Source organism: Bufo bufo, chromosome 4 (genome assembly GCF_905171765.1).
Source record: "Bufo bufo chromosome 4, aBufBuf1.1, whole genome shotgun sequence".
Classification (NCBI taxonomy): domain Eukaryota; kingdom Metazoa; phylum Chordata; class Amphibia; order Anura; family Bufonidae; genus Bufo; species Bufo bufo.
Window position 1 is genome coordinate 491418928 of NC_053392.1, and position 20163 is coordinate 491439090.

At 44.4% G+C, this 20163-nt stretch overlaps 1 long non-coding RNA gene across 1 annotated transcript; it reads right to left on the minus strand.

Moving 5' to 3' along the window:
• Positions 1 to 1677: 1677 nt before the first annotated feature.
• On the minus strand, positions 1678 to 18070 carry LOC120997326. The gene is made up of 3 exons (XR_005778151.1): positions 17955 to 18070; positions 6701 to 6721; positions 1678 to 1688 (listed from the first exon to the last, which is right to left on the minus strand). It is a non-coding gene; the product is annotated as an uncharacterized LOC120997326 (long non-coding RNA).
• Positions 18071 to 20163: the final 2093 nt, after the last annotated feature.

Below are 20163 nucleotides of genomic sequence, written 5' to 3' on the forward strand. Positions count from 1 at the left end.
AGGGATACACCAAATGGAAAAGGATTTAGGAAAACTAGAGGAATAGTCAAAAATCTGGCAACTAAAATTTTATGTCGATAAGTGCAAGATAATGCACCTGGGGCGTAAAAACCCAAGAGCAGAATATAAAATCAGTGATCCAGTCCTAACCTCAGTATCTGAGGAAAGGGATTTAGGGATCATTATTTCAGAAGACTTAAAGGTAGGCAGACAATGTCATAGAGCAGCAGGAAATGCTAGCAGAATGCTTGGGTGTATAGGGAGAGGCATTACCATTAGAAAGAGGGAGGTGCTCATGCCGCTCTACAGAGCACTAGCGAGTATTGTGCGCAGTACTGGAGACCATATCTCCAGAAGGATATTGATACTTCGGAGAGAGTTCAGAGAAGAGCTACTAAAAACTAGTATGTGGATTGCAGGATAAAACTTACCAGGAAAGATCAAAGGACCTTAACATGTATAGCTTGGAAGAAAGACGAGACAGAGGGGATATGATAGTAACTTTTAAATACATAAAGGGAATCAACAAGGTAAAAGAGGAGAGAATATTTAAAAGAAGAAAAACTGCTACAAGAGGACATAGTTTTAAATTAGAGGGGCAAAGGTGTAAAAGTAATATCAGGAAGTATTACTTTACTGATAGAGTAGTGGATGCATAGAATAGCCTTCCTGCAGAAGTGGTAGCTGCAAATACAGTGAAGGAGTTTAAGCATGCATGGGATAGGCATAAGGCCATCCTTCATATAAGATAGGGCCAAGGGCTATTCATAGTATTCAGTATATTGGGCAGACTAGATGGGCCAAATGGTTCTTATCTGCCGACACATTCTATGTTTCTATGAGCTTTGACAATCGCCTATTGTGAATGGTAGATCCTGTCTTATCTATACACAGAGATTATATCATTACAGGCAAGATTAGAATGAGAGATAAGGAGATAACTGCAGTAAAGTGATCTATACAGACCAAAAAGTTGCACCTATTATTAGGCATAGTGCCCAGTGTGAACAGCAAGATTTTATGGTTTGTGTTTAAATATGGATATTGACATGGAAAATTTAAAATATCATAAAAATGTATTTTAAAATATGTGAAACGCAAAAAAATGCAATTTAATCCCTTGAGGATATAGCAATTTTTCACCTGCAGGATAGTGCCATTTTTTTGCAAATCTGACGTGTTACTTTATGTGGTAATAACTTTGGAATGCTTTTACTTATCCAAGCAATTCTGAGATAGTTTTTTCGTGACAGATTGTACTTCATGACGTTAGTAAATTTGAGTAGACATATTTCACCTTTATGTATAAAAAAAATCCCAAATTTACATAAAATTGGGAAAAATTTGCAATTTTCAAAATTTCAATTCCTCTGCTTTTAAGGCAGATAGTGATACCTCATAAAATAGTTATTACTTTACATTTCCCATATACAGTATCTCATAAAAGTGAGTACACCCCTCACATTTTTGGAATTTTAAAAAAATATCTTTTTATAGGAAAACACTGAAGATATGTGGCCACCATTATTTTCCAGCACTGCCCTAACTCTCTTGGGCATGGAGTTCACTAGAGCTTCACAGGTTGCCACTGAAATACTCTCCCACTCCTCCATGACAACATCACAGAGCTAGTGGATGTTAGATACCTTGCACTCCTCCACCTTCCATTTGAGGATGCCCCACAGATGCTCAATAGGGTTTAGGTCTGGAGACACGCTTGGCCAGTCCAGCACCTTTATCCTCAGTTTCTTTAGCAAGAAAGTGGTCGTCTTGGAGGTGTGTTTGTGGTCTTTTTCATGTTGGAATACTGCCCTGTGGCTTAGTTTCCGATGGGAGTGGATCATGCTGTGCTTCAGTATGACACAGTACATGTTGGCATTCATTGTTCCCTTAATGAACTGAAGCACTCATGCAGTCCCAAACCATGACACTTTCACCACCATGCTTGACTGTAGGCAAGACACACTTGTCTTTGTACTCCTCACCTGGTTGCTGCGACACATGCTTGAAGCCATCTGAACCAAATAAGTTTTACTTCTTTTCATCAGATCACAGGACATGGTTCTAGTAATCCATGTCCTTAGTCTACTTGTCTTCAGCAAACTCTTTGGGAGCTTTCTTCTGCATAATCTTTATAAGAGGCTTCCTTGGCAATACAGACCAATTTGATGCAGTGTTTGGCGTATGGTCTGAACACTAACAGGCTGATCCCCACCCCTTTAACCTCTGCAGCAATGCTGGCAGCACTCATATGTATATTTTGAAAAGACAACCTCTGGATATGATGCTGAGCACCTGCATTCAACTTCTTTGGTCTACCACAGAGAGGCCTGTTCTGAGTGGAACCTGCCTTGTTAAATCGCTGTATGGTCTTGGCCACTGTGCTGCAGCTCTGTTTCAGGGTGGTGGTATTCTTATAGCCTAGGCCTTCTTTATGTAGAGAAACAATTCTTTTTTTCTCAGATCTTTTTTGGCAAAGTTTTTATAATTTTTTTTTCACGCTCACTCGTTATGGACACGGTGATACCTAATATATCTATTTTTCTTTCTTTTATTTACAACTTTTTGTGTTTATTAGGTAAAATGCGTGTTTTGTTACTTGAAAAACTTTACTTTTTTTTATCATGAAAAACACTTTTTATTTTTGTCCCACTGTGGGACTTTTAGGGGTCTGATCCCCTCTACTATGCATTACTATACATCGTGTATAGTAATGCATTGTGTGAGAGCACTGCGTTCACAGTTGTCTAGGAGACCCAGCCTAATAAGGCTGGATTTCATAGGCTCTGTGTAAAGCATCGGGCTGCCTTCTCAGCCATTGGGTCCCAGGAAGACAGAACACTCAGCATGCCGTGGTCAGCGCTGACCGCTGCATACAAGGGGTTAATCCACCGACATCGCTGTTTACTAAATTGATCACAAGCGCACCGCTCCGGTGCCTGCCTGATCATCTTGACGTACTTGTATGTTATGGGTCTCTAAGGCACTGGCGGCCATGACAAACTAGTACGTCATTGGTCACCAAGGGGTTAAACTATAGGTATTTTTCTGATGGCACATTCCATTTAACTCTCATTCACACTATTAGGCCTCATGCATATGAACATTGTTTTGATCCGCATCCGAGCCGCAGTTTTTGCGGCTTGGATGTGGACCCATTCACTTCAATGGGGCCGCAAAAGATGCGGACAGCACTCCGTGTGCTGTCCGCATCCGTTGCTCCGTTGCGTGGTCCGCAAAAAAAAATATAACCTGTCCTATTCTTTTCCAATCTTCCCAGATCTTACCGACAACCTCCAAATCTAAGGAATATTCTGATCAGATCAAGTTCAAGGCAATATACCACAGAAAAAGGAATCAATCCCTGTAATATAAGAAGATGCAAAACCTGTTCCCATATAATGACAACAGATAAGATCCGGATCCCCAACACACAGCAGGACTATAAAATCCCTGGGGCATTCAGATATTCTACATCTAATGTTGTTTATCTGATTCTCTGCACTAAATGTCCTGTTGGGGGCCTCTACGTTGGAGAAACAGGCCAGAAACTCAATGCAAGGATGAGGTCCCATCGCCACACAATTAAAGAGAAGAAGCTACACTTTCCTGTGGCTAAGCATTTCTGTAGCCCAGGACACAATGAAGAACACATGAAAGTTCTCATATTAAAATGGTAATTTGAAATCCCAAAGAGCCAGAAGAATTTGGGAATATAAATTTATAACACTGCTTGACACACTACAAGATCATAGTCGGGGCACCAGGTCATTTAGAGACCATAAAACATTCTCAAGATCTTGGATATGTTGTTCTGTTATTTTTCAAATGTCCATTCATTCCCCCATGTCTCTGTTCTTATTGTATATATATTGCTGTTTCTTCATATATTCTTGTAGTACGCCTGATGAAGGGACTAGTGATGTCTCGAAAGCTCACTATGTAACATCATTACTTCTATTTTTGTTAGCCATTAAAAAGTATCAAACCTACAATACTCTTATTTTGTTTCTCTTAATGAGAGCACTAAACTAGTCTTCTATTGGCTAACACAGTACCAGACTTTTTCTGATAAGTGCATTGCTCGTTTGCAGGCATCGTTATCTAGAGAATAGAGCTGTTATACTGTTATCCCAATTCTACACCTACTGTTATAATGAAAATTACCTTGCAGATTTCATTACCCCTCACAGCAGCAGTAAACTGACAATGCATTATATATATATATATATATATATATATATATAGTTGCAAGAAAAAGTATGTGAACCCTTTGGAATGATATGGATTTCTGCACAAATTGGTCATAAAATGTGATCTGATCTTCATCTAAGTCACAACAATAGACAATCACAGTCTGCTTAAACTAATAACACACAAAGAATTAAATGTTACCATGTTTTTATTGAACACACCATGTAAACATTCACAGTGCAGGTGGAAAAATTATGTGAACCCTTGGATTTAATAACTGGTTGAACCTCCTTTGGCAGCAATAACTTCAACCAAATGTTTCCTGTAGTTGCAGATCAGACGTGCACAACGGTCAGGAGTAATTCTTGACCATTCCTCTTTACAGAACTGTTTCAGTTCAGCAATATTCTTGGGATGTCTGGTGTGAATCGCTTTCTTGAGGTCATGCCACAGCATCTCGATCGGGTTGAGGTCAGGACTCTGACTGGGCCACTCCAGAAGGCGTATTTTCTTCTGTTTAAGCCATTCTGTTGTTGATTTACTTCTATGCTTTGGGTCGTTGTCCTGTTGCAACACCCATCTTCTGTTGAGCTTCAGCTGGTGGACAGATGGCCTTAAGTTCTCCTGCAAAATGTCTTCATAAACTTGGGAATTCATTTTTCCTTCGATGATAGCAATCCGTCCAGGCCCTGACGCAGCAAAGCAGCCCCAAACCATGATGCCCCCACCACCATACTTCAAAGTTGGGATGAGGTTTTGATGTTGGTGTGCTGTGCCTCTTTTTCTCCACACATAGTGTTGTGTGTTTCTTCCAAACAACTCAACTTTGGTTTCATCTGTCCACAGAGTATTTTGCCAGTACTGCTGTGGAACATCCAGGTGCTCTTGTGCAAACTGTAAACGTGCAGCAATGTATTATTTTTTTTTACAGCAGTGGCTTCCTCTGTGGTATCCTCCCATAAAATCCATTCTTTTTTAGTGTTTTACGTATTGTAGGTTCGCTAACAGGGATGTTAGCATATGCCAGGGACTTTTGTAAGTCTTTAGCTGACACTAGGAATCTTCTTCACCTCATTGAGCAATCTGCGCTGTGCTCTTGCAGTCATCTTTAGAGGACGGCGACTCCTAGGGAAAGTAGCAGCAGTGCTGAACTTTCTCCATTTATAGACAATTTGTCTTACCGTGGACTGATGAACAGCAAGGCTTTTGGAGATACTTTTATAACCCTTTCCAGCTTTATGCAAGTAAAAAATTCTTAATCGTAGGTCTTCTGAGAGCTCTTTTGTGCGAGGCATCATTCACATCAGGCAATGCTTCTTGTGAAAAGCAAACCCAGAACTGGTGTGTGTTTTTTATAGGGCAGGGCAGCTGTAACAAACACTGGACTCCAGTTGGCTGACACCTCACTCCAATAAGCTCTTGGAGATGTCATTAGTCTAGGGGCTCACATACTTTTTCCACCTGCACTGTGAATATTTACATGGTGTGTTCAATAAAAACATGGTAACATTTCATTCTTTGTGTGTTATTAGTTTAAGCAGATTGTGATTGTCTATTGTTGTGACTTAGAAGAAGATCAGATCACATGTTATGACCAATTTGTGCAGAAATCCAATCATTCCAAAGGGTTCACATACTTTTTCTTGCAACTGTATATTCTTTCATCATTTGTGTTAACGGCTACAGAAGCACAAAAGGGGTCATTTACCAAACTGGTATAAAGTAGAACTGGCTTAGTTGCCCATAGTAAGCAATCAGATTCCTCCTTTCATTTTCCAAAGGAGTTGTACAAAATGAAAGGTTGAATCTGATTGTTTGATATGGGCAACTAAACCAGTTGTACTTTACACCAGTTTTGTAAATGACCCCCAATATTTTTTCTTTAATTTTCAATGATATAGTACTGCCAAAATAGATTTTTTTTTTCTAAAAAAGAACCTTTTCTGATTGAAGTGTCCCTTTAAACAAGAGCCAATCAACCTGTTATATCACCATTTGCCTGTCTCATGTAAAATTTACTGGCTAAGGCCTCATTCACACATAAGTGGATTTTCACGAACCACGGTCTGAAAACCCATCCTGCTGAGTGCACGGCGTCATTGGTTGCTATGATGCCATACGCTTCGTTCCGACGCCCCTAAACAGTAATTCACTCGTATGATCTATACGAGTGTATTACTGTACAGTGGAGGTGGCACGAAGCGCACAGCATCATAGCAACCAATGATGCCGTGCACTTAGCAGGATGGGTTTTCATGGACCGTGGTCCATGAAAATCCACGTATGTGTGAATGAGGCCTAATACTGGGGAGCTAAGTTTATAATAATAATCTTGTATTAAATATTATGCATTATCTCTTATTACTATAGCCTGTTGCTCAACTTTATTAATTATACAGCATTTATACAGCAGTCATAAATGAAGTGCATCCTCTTGCAGTTTGTGCTTCTACAAAATGTGTAAATGAAGATAAACATTTTAAGGCCAAAGATCCCCAAACACAACACCCTATTTTCAGAAAGTGGACTGGAAACGGACACCCAAATTTAGGTGCAGTAGCGTTTAATAAGTTGATAACCCATGTTTTGGACTTAACATATAACATCAGTATCTGGTGTAGGGGTCATAGTCAATGACCCCCAATGTTTTCTGTGCCAGAGCTTTGACTCGTCTCATTAGACCCATACTGGAAGGAAGTCTTCCTGGGGGTCGGATGCCCAGCTCCCAAGCACCATACTGTGCTACCTCCAACCATTGGCATCCTCACTAGCTGTCTGGAAGCATAGCAGCTATAGTAGAAGAGGGATCAAACAACAGAGGCATGCAGGTACTTTCCTGCTGTGTGAGAGATACAGCTGTCAATCTGAGGTATATAATAAAGTATACAGCTGGCCAGGTAACTTCCTCTACTGTCCGTAAGTTAACTCTATGCCACAGTACTTTCCTCTTTTCCCTCCAGAAGAAGCCAAAGCTTCCATATGGCAGAGCACAAAAAGGAGAGGAAGGGATAGCCACACACAGGGGTGCAGCATAACGCTCAATTGCTCCTCCTGCGGGGAGACTTAAAGGGGTTATGTTACTTCAGCAAGTGGTATTTATCATGTAGAGAAAGTTAATACAAGGCACTTACTAATGTATTGTTATTATCCATATTTCTTCCTTTGTCGGCTAGATTCATTTTTCCATCACATTATACACTGCTTGTTTCCATGGTTACGACCACCCTGCAATCCATCAGCGGTGGCTGGGCTTGCACATTATAGGAAAAAGTGCCGGTCTCTCTGGAGGCTAGGACCGTGGGAGCACACGTAGGTGCTTTTTTCTATAACGTGCAAGCACGGCCATAGCTGCTGGATTGCAGGGTGGTCATAAGGATGGAAATGAGCAGTGTATAAAGTGATGAAAAAAATGAATCCAGCCGGCAAAGGAGGCAATATGGATAATAAAAATACATTAGTAAGTGCCTTGTATTAAATTTCACATTGAAAGAAAAAACAACCGCACTCAATCCAAGAACTATTGTTCCGGTTTGTTTATTTTTGTGGCAACTTCACCAATTTGTGACGTTTCGGTCATAAGACCTTTATCAAACACAAGTTGCCGTAAAGAAGAAATGTGGAAGGAGTAAAAGCTAATGGTGTGTCCACACCCATATAGACGCACCATTAACTTTTACTCCTTCCACATTTCTTCTTTACGGCAACTTGTGTTTGATAAAGGTCTTATGACCGAAACGTCACAAATTGGTGAAGTTGCCACAAAAATAAACAAACCGGAACAATAGTTCTTGGATTGAGTGTGGTTGTTTTTTCTTTCAATGTATGATTCTGGCTGGGAAGCCAGCACAACCAGCACCATAGTCTAAATAGACACGAGTGCCGCATCTTATCTACACAAAGTATTAAATTTCACTACGTAATAAATTACATAAATGACTCCAAAAACATACCCGAGGGACCTTAGATTGTGTACCCCATTGAGGACAGTTGGATGATAATATCTGTAAAGAGCTGCGGAATATAGTAGTGCTATATACTGTACGTGCATAACATAAATAAATAAAATATACTGAAGTGACAAATCCCCTTTAATCGATTCTTATCTGTTGATGAAAATGATTGTATTATATTCATTTTACACATGAACTAAAAGTCATTGCAATACAGTATGTTCTAGAACAGGGATGGCCAACCTGCAGCTATCCAGCTGTTGCAAAACTACAACTCTCAGCATGACCAGACTGCCTACAGCAGGGGATGGTGGGAATTGTAGTTTTACAACAGCTTTGAGGGCCGCAGGTTGGCCATCCCTGTTCTAGAACATTCAGAACTGAAGTGCAGATTTCAGCTATTTTCCTGTATGGTGTCAGGTTCACAACTAGAAAATAATAACATGCTCCTCTATAAGCCCCCATTAAGGAACAGCTCTCTTGTGACTAGACATCTCGCTGTGATGACAGACATAAAGCGGACGTTGGTATATAGAATTATGCAGGTTTATATTAGTAACATGCTTCATTCAGTATAGCAATGCTGTGAGTGCATGCTATATCTACAGGAGGATGAAAGAGGACACAGCTAATGCACTTTTCAATAAGGCATTTAGTCATCAGGAATGTGTTCAGTGCATGTATTTCTACTGATTAAGCTAATTCCTTCTACCTCACAAATATCTAATTTATTCACAGTTCAGCCATCGCAGGTAAATTGTACTAGCAGAAGGATTTTGTAAGAACATAATGATAAAAGACAATGCTGCCATTGCCTAAGCTATACGTATGGCCAAAAGTATGTGGACACCTGACTAAAACACCTACAGTGCCTTACAAAAGTATTCACCCCCTTGACTTTTTTCGTATTTTGGTGCCTCACAACCTGGAATTAACATGGATTATTTGAGGATTTGATAATTTAATTTACAGAACATGCCCACAACTTTGAAGATGTTTGTTTTTTTGTTTATTGTGACGCAAACAACAAATAGGACAAAATAACAGAACAAGTCAATGTGCATAACTATTCAACCCCCTAAACTCAATACTTTGTAGAGCCACCTTTTGCAGCAATCACAGCTCCAAGTCGCTTTGAATAAGTCTCTATGAGCTTGCCACATCTTACCACTGGGATTTTTGCTCATTCCTCCTTGCAAAACTGCTGCAGCTCCTTCAAGTTAGATGGTTTGTGCTTGTGAACAGCAATCTTTAAGTCTGACCACAGATTTTCTATTGGATTGAGATCCGGGCTTTGACTAGGCCATTCCAACACATTTACATGTTTCCCCTTAAACCACTCAAGTGTTGCTTTAGCCGTGTGTTTGGGCTCATTGTCCTGCTGGAAGGTGAACCTCCGTCCTAGCCTCAAATCACGCACAGAGTGGTACAGGTTTTGCTCAAGAATATCCCTGTATTTAGCACCATCCATCTTTTCCTCAACTCTGACCAGTTTCCCAGTTCAAACTGCTGAAAAACATCCCCACAGCATGATGCTGCCACCACCATGTTTTACTGTGGGGATGTTGTTCTTTGGGTGATGTGATGTGTTGGGTTTGCGCCAGACATAGCGTTTTCTTTGATGGCCGAAAAGTTACATTTTAGCCTCATCAGACCAGAGCACCTTCCTCCATACATTATGGGAGTCTCCCACATGCCTTCTCGCAAACTCACAACGTGCCTTTTTGTTTTCTGCTGAAAGTAATGGCTTTCTTCTGGACACTCTGCCATAAAGCCTCTGTGAAGCGTATGGCTTATTGTCATCCTATGTACAGATACTCCAGTCTCTGCTGTGGAACTCTGCAGGTCCTCCAGGGTTACCTTAAGTCTCTGTGCTGCCTCTCTGATTAATGCCCTCCTTGCCCGGTCCCTGAGTTTTGGTGGGCAGCCGTCTCTTGGCAGGTTTGCAGTTGTGCCATGTTCTTTCCATTTGTTTATGATAGATTTGATGGTGCTCCTCGCGATCATCAAAGATTTGGATTTTTTTTATAACCTAACCCTGACTTGCACTTCTCAACAACATTGTTCCTTACTTGTTTGGAGAGTTCCTTGGTCTTCGTGGCAGTGTTTGGTTAGTGATGCCTCTTGCTTAGGTGTTGCAGCCTCTGGGACCTTTCAAAAAAAGGAGATTTTTTGTGAAACTCACCTGTAAAATCTTTTTCTCGTCTTTTCCATTGGGGGACACAGACCATGGGTATAGCTTAGGCCATTACTAGGAGGAGACACTATGCAAATAAGAAAGAACAGCTCCTCCTCCACTGGCTATACCCCCATGCTCCAACAGGAGGACCTCAGTGCGTGCAAAAGCAGTAGGAGACCAAAAACAAAATAGTAACAAAGAAAAACCGAACCGAGGAACACCGCCATCGGGCCGTTAACCATAAGGTCCCAATAGAATAGAACCAACCCCTCCTGCAACAGACAAAAATGGGTGGGAGCTGTGTCCCCCAATGGAAAAGACGAGAAAAAGATTTTACAGGCGAGTTTCACCAAAAATCTCCTTTTCTCGCCCATTCCATTTGGGGACACAGACCATGGGACGTCCTAGAGCAGTCCATGGGGTGGGAAGACCAGCACCACCAGAGGGAAAACGTCCAACGGTTAAACAGGAACCACAGCCTGGAATACCTTGCGCCCTAGGGCAGCATCAGCCGATGCCAGAGAGTGCAGCTGGTAGAACTTTGTAAAGGTATGTAAGGACGACCAGGTGGCCGCCTTACAAAGCTGTGATGTAGAGGCTTGATTGCGCCTAGCCCAGGAGGCCGCCACCGCCCTGGTGGAGTGCGCGGTAACCCCTGCTGGGGGAACCCTACCCCGGGATCGATAGGCCATGGCAATAGTCGACCGAATCCACCGAGCCACAGTGACCTTGGAGGCCGCCAGACCCTTACGAGGCCCCTCGGGAACCACAAAAAGGGAGTCCGAGCGGCCAAATGGGGCAGTAACCGACAGGTACACCCGCAAAGCACGGACAACATCCAGAGAATGGAGAGCACGCTCCTTGGGGTTCGCCGGAGCGGGGCAAAAGGATGGCAGGACTATGTCCTCATTAAGGTGGAAGGCAGAGACCACCTTGGGCAAAAAAGAAGGGACTGGGCGCAGTACCACCTTATCCCTGTGGAAGACCAAAAAGGGCTCCTTAGAGGAGAGGGCAGCCAGCTAAGATACCCTCCTGATAGAGGTGATGGCCACCAAAAAGACCACCTTCCAAGTGAGAAGACTCAGGGAAATGTCCCTCAGAGGCTCAAAAGGAGCCGCCTGGAGAGAAGACAGAACCAGGTTCAGATCCCAGGAAGGCAGAGGAGGGACATACGGAGGGACCGAATGTGCCACCCCCTGCAGGAAGGTCCTCACCGGACCCAGCAGAGCCAGGGAGCGCTGAAAGAAAATGGCCAGAGCGGAGACCTGACCCTTCAGAGAGCTCAGGGACATTCCCATCTCAAGACCCGACTGGAGAAAGGAGAGGACCACCAAAACGGAGAAATGAAGGGGAAAAGCACCTATCTTCTCGCAAAAGGCAAGAAAGGCCTTCCAGGTACGATAGTATATCCGGGAGGAAGCTAGTTTCCTGGCTTTGATCATGGTCTTCACGACAGAGTCCAAGAAGCCCCTCTTCTTCAAGATGGTGGTCTCAACAGCCACGCCGTTAAACGAAGCGGCTGTAAATTCTGGTGGAAGAGAGGTCCTTGAGACAGCAGGTCCTCCCTGAGAGGAAGAGACCACGGAACATCCGCCAGCATCCAAGTGACTTCCCAGAACCAGGCGCGGCGAGGCCAATCGGGCGCGATGAGGATGGTCAGGATTCCTTCTGCCGCGACTCTGCGAAGAACCTTTGGGAGTAGAGGCAGTGGTGGGAAGACATAGAGGAGCGCAAAGTGCTGCCACGGAGACACCAGAGCGTCCACCCCGTACACCTCCGGATCCCGAGCTCGGGCCAGGAAAGTGGGAACCTTGTTGTTGAGCCTGGACGCCATCAAGTCCACGTCCGGGCGGCCCCAATGGCGACAGATGTCTTCGAATACGTCCGGATGCAGAGACCACTCTCCCGGATCCACCCTGTTGCGGCTGAGAAAGTCTGCTGTCCAGTTTTCGATCCCTGGGATGTACACTGCAGACAATATTGGAACGTGAGCCTCCGCCCACTGGAGGATCCTCTTCACCTCCTGCATCACCGGCCGGCTGCGGGTTCTGCCCTGATGATTGATGTAGGCCACGGCTGTGGCATTGTCCGACTGGATCCTTACTGGGACACCCGCTAGGAGGGGGGTCCAATGAGACAGAGAAAGGAAAATTGCTCTGAGCTCCAGTATGTTGATCGGAAGGCGGGCTTCCACCTCTGACCACACCCCCTGAACCGTCCGAGCCCGGAGAATGCCGTCCCAACCTAGGAGACTGGCATCGGTGGTGACGACTGTCCAAGAGATTGGGAGGAAGGATTTTCCCGAAGTCAGATTCTGAGGGGACAGCCACCACGGAAGATCCATGCGAACCCGAGGAGGAAGGCGGATCCAAGAGTCCAGACCCCTCGATGTCCTGTCCCAGAGGGACAGGATCGCCTGCTGCAGAGGCCACGTGTGAAACTGGGCAAAGGGGACTGCCTCAAAGGAGGCCACCATAGGCCCCAGAACCTGCATGCACTCCCGGATGTAGAGACACGGGGAGTGCAGAAGGCGAGACACCGACTCCCGAATCCGTGAAAACTTGCCGGGCTGCAGTAGTGTCCATAATCATTCCCAGGAAGGTCACCCTCTGGGAAGGTTGGAGAGAGGACTTCGGGAAGTTGATTAGCCAGCCGGACTGTTGCAGAGTCTGAACAGTGATCCTGACGCTGTCCTCAGCCTGGAGATGAGATGGAGCCTTTATCAGTATGTCGTCCAGGTAGGGCAGCAGAGATATGCCTCTGGTACGGAGTAGCGCCATGAGCGGCGCCAAGATTTCTGTGAATACCCGCGGGGCTGTCGCCAGCCCAAAGGGAAGGGCGACAAACTGATAATGACGGTCGCCAATGGCGAAGCGCAGGAATCTGTGGTGAGATTCTGCGATAGGGACATGCAGATAGGCGTCCCGGATGTCCACTGACGCGAGGAACTCCCCTGGAAGAAGAGAAGCAATAACGGAGCGGATGGATTCCATCCGGAACCTCCACACCCGCAGTGACTTGTTTAATAGCTTCAGGTCTAGGACCGGACGCACTGATCCCCTCCTTCTTTGGCACTACAAAGAGATTTGAATAGAACCCTGCCCCCTGTTCCTCCAGAGGAACTGGCACAACTACTCCCCAGACCAGAAGGGAAGAAACCGCTTGTAAACGGGCTGAGGCTCGGGCTGGATCCCCCGTAACACGAGAAGGAAAGAAACGTTCCGGAGATCTGGAAACAAATTCTATCTTGTAACCGGAAGTTACAATTTCCAGGGCCCAGGAGTCTTGAACGTGAGCTCTCCAGACTTGTTGAAAGGAGAGCAGACGGTGGGGGCGCCCATTCAGGCTGAGGACTGCTTGGGAGCCGCGGGTCAGGCTGAACTCCCCTGGAATTGTGCCCGCGGGCGCCAGGAAGGTTGAGGCTTAAAGGAAGGCTTCTTTCTGGAGTCCTGAGAGCCGCCGGAGGAGGGGGCTGTCGCAGACCTGGAGGAGGAGAAGCGCCGAAAGGACTGGTTTCTAGAGCCAGAGGGGCGGGCTCTGAAAGCGCGCTTGGATCTAGACTGGGGCAGGTGTGTACTCTTGCCCCCCGTAGCGTCAGAGATAATCTCATCCAGCTTAGCACCAAAGAGCCTGGAGCCCGTAAAGGGGAGGTTAGTGAGGGAGCGCTTGGAGGAAGCGTCGGCGTCCCAGACCTTCAACCAGACCTCCCTGCGCTGCGTGACCGAGAGGGCCGAAATCCGCGCAGAGAGTGCTGGCGTCCAATGAGGCCTCACAGAGGAATGTTGTCGCCTGGGACATCTGGAGGACGAAGTTCAGGGTGTCCGCAGATGCATCCTGCTCCGCGAGGTCCTGATGATGGCATTGCAACCACACCGAAAGCGCCCTGGCTACCCAGGCCGAGGCTAATGCGGGCCGCAGACCTGTGCCCACCAGAGTGAAGGTGGCTTTGGAAAGAGAGTCCAAACGCCTGTCAACGGAGTCCTGTAGGGAGGACCCGTCCAGGACAGGTATTGCCGTATTTTTAGTTAATCTGGCCACCGGCGGGTCGACCTTATGAGAAGACCACTGCTGCACATTATCTGCCGGGAAAGGATAAAGAGTATCCATGCCCCTTGTGGCAGAAAAACGGTGATTAGGGCGCTCCCAAGCCTTTGAAAGGACCTTGGCGAACTCGCCATGAATGGGGAATGTGACTGTCTCCGGTTTTCTGGAGTGGAAAAGAGGAAATTCCTGGCTACTAGCAGAAGGAGGTTCCCCCTGGATGTCAAAGGTGTCACGGACCGCCGTGACCAAGTCTGCCACCATGGTGGAGAGCTTAGGCGAGGGTTCTGGCTCCGTGTCCTCATCCGAGCCGGACCTTTCCCCTTCAGACCTGTAGTCCCTGTGAGGGGGAGAGGCTGAACACGCTTCCAGGCGAAGCAGAGTCATCCGAGGAGGGATGCTGCTGCGTGCGCTGCCTCTTAATGGTCGAGCAGCGTCTGTGGGGGGCACCGTGAGGTGGAGCGGTGCTAGCCACAGGATCCGTGGCCGCCATGTGTTCCATAAAGGCCATGGCCGCGCGCGAGACTTGGGCCAAGTCCGCGGCTGCCCTAGATATGGCAGAGGCCCAGGGGGGATCCGCGGGCTCCGAAGGGGCGGTGGAGGGACTGGGCTGGATTGGAGGAGGGGGATGATCCTTTCCTGAGGCAAGGCAAGAGTCACAGGATCCAGTAACCGATAGTGGCAGGCGGCATACCTTACAGGATCCCAGAGGGACCTGATTAGCCACCTTAGATTTTTTGGGGGGCCCAGGTTTAGGCATGATGGCGACTATCCCAGAGTCAGGGTCTCCAAGCTTTGCAGAACGCTACAGTCCTGTCAGGAGCTGGAGGAGCAGCCAAGCCAGAGCAGATGCGATAGGCTCCGCCCCCAGTCACGTCACAGATCGCGAAACCGCACGCGGGAAATATAAAATAAAGGCAGACCCCGGCTCTGAAAATGGCATCCACCGCCGTGAATGAAGGGGTTAAAAAGCCCTCTGCGCAAACGGGAAAAGGCGCAGCAGCAAGGCGCTGCGAATAATCACAGCCCCAAAAAGGAATCCCTCCTCACTCTCAATCCAGCAGCCACCCTGATCCACAGGTGAGCCCTAAAGCACCGCGTCACACAGCTAGTACGGGGGAGGGGGAGATTGCAGGAGAGCCGATGTACTTATCTGAGTCCTGCAGTCTTCACCCTCTGTTCCGGACCAGCGGGGTCAACTCTTCAGTCATCTGGCACAAGGAGTGGCAGTGCACTGGATAGAGGGCAGGAATAGGTGACCCTGGATCTGGTAGGCCACCGAAGCTGCAGGTCGAGCCCGGTTCCACTTATCTTCTGGGGGGAAGGGGAGGTAGCCAGGGACGTCCATTCGACCCCGGTGTTTGCTCAACTGAGAGACCAGGGATGCCATGCGACCCTGCGTCCTCTTTGAGAAAAAAACAGACATGAGAAGAGAAAAATTACAGGGACAACCCTGCAGGAGCAGGAGTGTCACCTCCTTATCCGACACTAAGCTAAAACTGAGGTCCTCCTGTTGGAGCATGGGGGTATAGCCAGTGGAGGAGGAGCGGTTCTTTCTTATTTGCATAGTGTCTCCTCCTAGTAATGGCCTAAGCCATACCCATGGTCTGTGTCCCCCAATGGAATGGGCGAGAAAAAGTGTGTATATGTAATGACAGATCATGTGACACTTAGATTACACACAGGTGGACATCATTTAACTAATTATGTGACTTATGAAGCTAATTGGTTGCTCCAGAGAATTTTATGGGCTTCCTAACAAAGGGGGTGAATACATACGCACATGCCAATTTTCAGTTTTCTATATCTAAACAATTTTTTTATTTATATATTTTTCTCATTTCACTAACTTAGACTATTGTGTTCTGATACATCACATAAAATTCAGATTAACAAAACATTGAACTTGAGGCTGTAATGTACCAAAATACGAAAAAAGTCAAGGGGGGGGGGGGGGGGGGTGAATACTTTTGCTAGGCACTGTATATGGAGATCACAATCCAAACCATGGGGGTTAATATGGAATTGGTCGCTCTTTTGCAGCTATAACAACCTTTACTCTTCTGGAAAGACTGTCCACTAGACTTTGAAGTTTGTAGAAATTTGTGGACATTCAGCAAAGAGCATTTGTGAGTTGGATGAGACGTTCTAGCTTGCAACATTCCAGTCCATCCCAGATGTGAGTGGGTTGAGATCATGGTTCTTGCGTTAGGCCACTTTACCTCCTTCACATCTCAACTCATTTATTTGGGTTGAAGTTGTAGCTGTAACGGGGCCCTTTAGGAAATAAGTCATATTCTTAATTTTTTTTTTTTAGCGTAGGCGCTATGCATTTTGGAAGGTGGAGTTCTCCTAGCGTTCATCAATTTCTGATAGGTTCATTAGACCACTGCTTGAGAGTCCAGTGGGGTCATACCTGTAGCAATTGTAGCCAATATGTGGCGATGCATTTGGAAATCTTAGGTTCGTATTCAACCATGGATACAGATTTCATGAAGCTCCAAATACACAGTTCTTGTGCTCATATGATTACCAGAAGCAGTCAGGAACCAGAGGGATGCACATAAATCATAGGGCACCAAATTAAAATGTACTATCCTCCTACCTCCCCAAATGAATGTCCATTAATGGGGCTTAGTTGAATCTGGGCTTTCTTGACACACAGGGGGCAATTTATCATGAGGCCAATATTTGAAGTCAATTTTGAGTCTGTGTTGGCGTAGTTTACCCCAAATTTATCAAATGGTGCATCTTTAAACCTAACACTTTTGTGTAGAAATGCTACTTCAGTATTCCCCTACTGGAGTGAGTTTATGACTTCTGAAAAAATATCAATGATAAACCTTTAGTGAAACTTATTCATAGTTAACCACACCCACTTTTTAACATTTAAGTGAGTTGTATAAAAATGCAAAAAGGTCACTTTTTTTTTGCAAATGAGCCCCAAAATATTGTGAATTTTTGAAATCAGAATTCTAGACTGCAGGGCTTGATAAATTCCCCTATAGTTTTTTTGTGGCCTTTCTTTGGCCACAATGAAGGCATCCTATGTTTGGGGGAAACACTAACTCAAAAGTGAAGAAAAAAACAACAACTATAAAATGCAATGTTTGCAGTGTATTTTATATTTACCGATTTAAGCTAATATTTGGCTGCTATTATTTTTGAAAAAAGTAAGGCACAAAATGTGCTAAGCCACCATCATATATGCAGCCTCCCCAAACAACTGATCGGTGGACCACCACTGATCTGATATTGATGATCTATCCTAAGAATAGATCATCAATATCAGAATCTTGGAAAACCCCCTTAAGAAAAACAGGTTTCCACTGAATGCATGTCCTTGACTGGAAAAGGGGAATTTTATATATATTTCTATAAAAGACATTATCCATATGCACATACAATAATAAAAAGTATAAACCGCTAAATTTATTCTAATGTTTGATTTAAAGGGGTTGCCTCACTTCAGCAAATGGCATTATATAAAGCTAATACACAGCACTTACTAATGTTTTGTGATTGTCCATATTGCCTCTTTTGCTGGCTTGATTCATTTTTCCGTCACATTATACACTGCTCGTTACAACCACCCTGTAATCCTTCAGTGGTGGCCGTACATGCACACTATAGGAAAAAGTGCCAGCTTGTGCACACTCCTGAGGTCCCAGCCGGTGCAGTTTTCTATAGTGTGCAAGTGTGGCCACCACTGCTAGATTGCAGGGTGGTCCTAACTTTTTCTACATGTTAAAGGGATTGTCTCACTGCAGCAAATTGCATTTAAGGCCTCATGCACACGTCCGTATCCAAATCTTCAGATTCATAAAATACAGATACCTTCCTTGTGCATTCCAATTTTCTCTCACTCACATTAATGTTCTCGTCCACAAAAGAGACCAGAATAGGAAATGTTCTATGGAATAGGAAAAACTGATTCGCAAAAAATAAGGGTGTGCATTGCCCCACAGGAATTAATGGGTCAGCCTGCTGTCTGCAAAAAATGCAGCTAGTACACGGATGAAAAATCTGGTCATGTGAATGAGGCCTCAAAGTGAATTTCTATAAATACTGTTTTCCTATTAGTAAACTCATTTTTTATGTAAGGGGAGAAGATCATTAGATCAGGATGCGTCTCATAAAAATTCAGGAGCGCACTGGTGAGACGTCCGTCTGTTCCATAAACCAAGACCATTTGAATTAATACAGGATTTCTCCTTGTACATTTGCTGTAGGGTGAATATGAATGAAAGAAATGGCTCTCAAGCAATGTTAAAGAGGTCACTAGAAATGATGCATGCTAACAAAACAGTAAGGGGCAGCCTAGTGCAGCTGACAGGTTACGTCAACCACGGAGAAACTAACAAACGGAAGAAGTTTATCAGGATCCTCTGAAGTGATATATTTTTTTTTAATCCCGGGCATATATTGCATGGCAATTGATTTCACGTAATGTATTAAGACAAGAATTTTCTGTCAGCTCCACTGACTGTTTTAGTAGAAACTTGCTTTTCCCATCAAAGTACAATGCTGGGCAGTCTTTTCTTAGAACTGTGTTGTGCTGTTCCTCTGGTAATATTCCTGGAAATGTATAACTAAACATAACCATTCCCCTTGTCAGTAGGGCGTGTCCCTACATAGTCTGACAATGTCCGCTCTCACCGGACAGTGCCAGACTGTAGGCTAACATTCAGTTTTCAATTTATTCATACATTTTCAAAAGGAATAAGATGAACAGCACCAGAGTAATCTACCCAAAGTCTATAACAGTAATGAAAAAAATTTGGTAATATGTACAAAATAAGCTGCTTGTTCTTTACATCTGTTTAGTCCTATAGTCTCATGTACACCTTTGGGGGCAATTTTTTTTATTATTGCATTATACTTATTTTGAGCTAAAAGTGTTTTAAATTGGTCTTTATTAACAATATGGAATCCTCTATTCTGTACAGAGCTGACATGCTCTACTAGCTGCCTGTGGATTTTCTGTATTTTCCGTCATCTGAGGAGCAGACAGACTCCTTATCTCTGCTCTCTGACATTATAAACATTCATTAAAGCTCAATCCATATCTTACTGATAAGAATGTAGCTTAAATAAGTGTTTATGACCTATCAGTAGTTTACAAATAAGGGTAATGAAAGTACTAGTCAGTGTCAGAAAAACAGTTAACCCTTTGTGACTGAACAGCTCAATATTTTTAATAAAGTCTAATTGAAAATATGATTTTTAGCCAAAAATAAGTTAAATGCAATCATAAAAAAAAAAAAAAATTGGACTCCAAAAAGGTGTACATAGCCTTTAAGTAGTTAAATTCAGATTTCAACACTGCTTTTAGGAAACTTCTAGTTCGGATAAGACATCTGCAGTCCCAGAGGCTCTATTTTATGTTGCCATTGCTGAACTATCTGCAATCACTTGTCCTGAAGGTCACCACAAATGAAAGTGGATTTGCAAGAGTAAATGAATAAGAAAACACGAGATCCATGTTAAAAATACTCTACGGTGACACTTCTTTAAGTTGGCAGTTCAGTGTTGTCATAGGTTCTTTTCTTTGGTCTTTGGACAGCACTAGATTAGCTGTCATGAGGTCCAGTGTCCCTATGATAACACTGAGCTGCCAGCACAGGAACAAGAAACAGTGTTAGGACTTATTCACACTTCAGTGTTCGGTCAGTGATTTCTATTAGTTATTCTGAGCCAAAACCAGATACAGCTCTAAACACAGAACAGGTGTAAATCTTTCCATTATATCTTACAGTATGTCTGTGGAGACTCCAATTCTGGTTTTGGCTAACAATC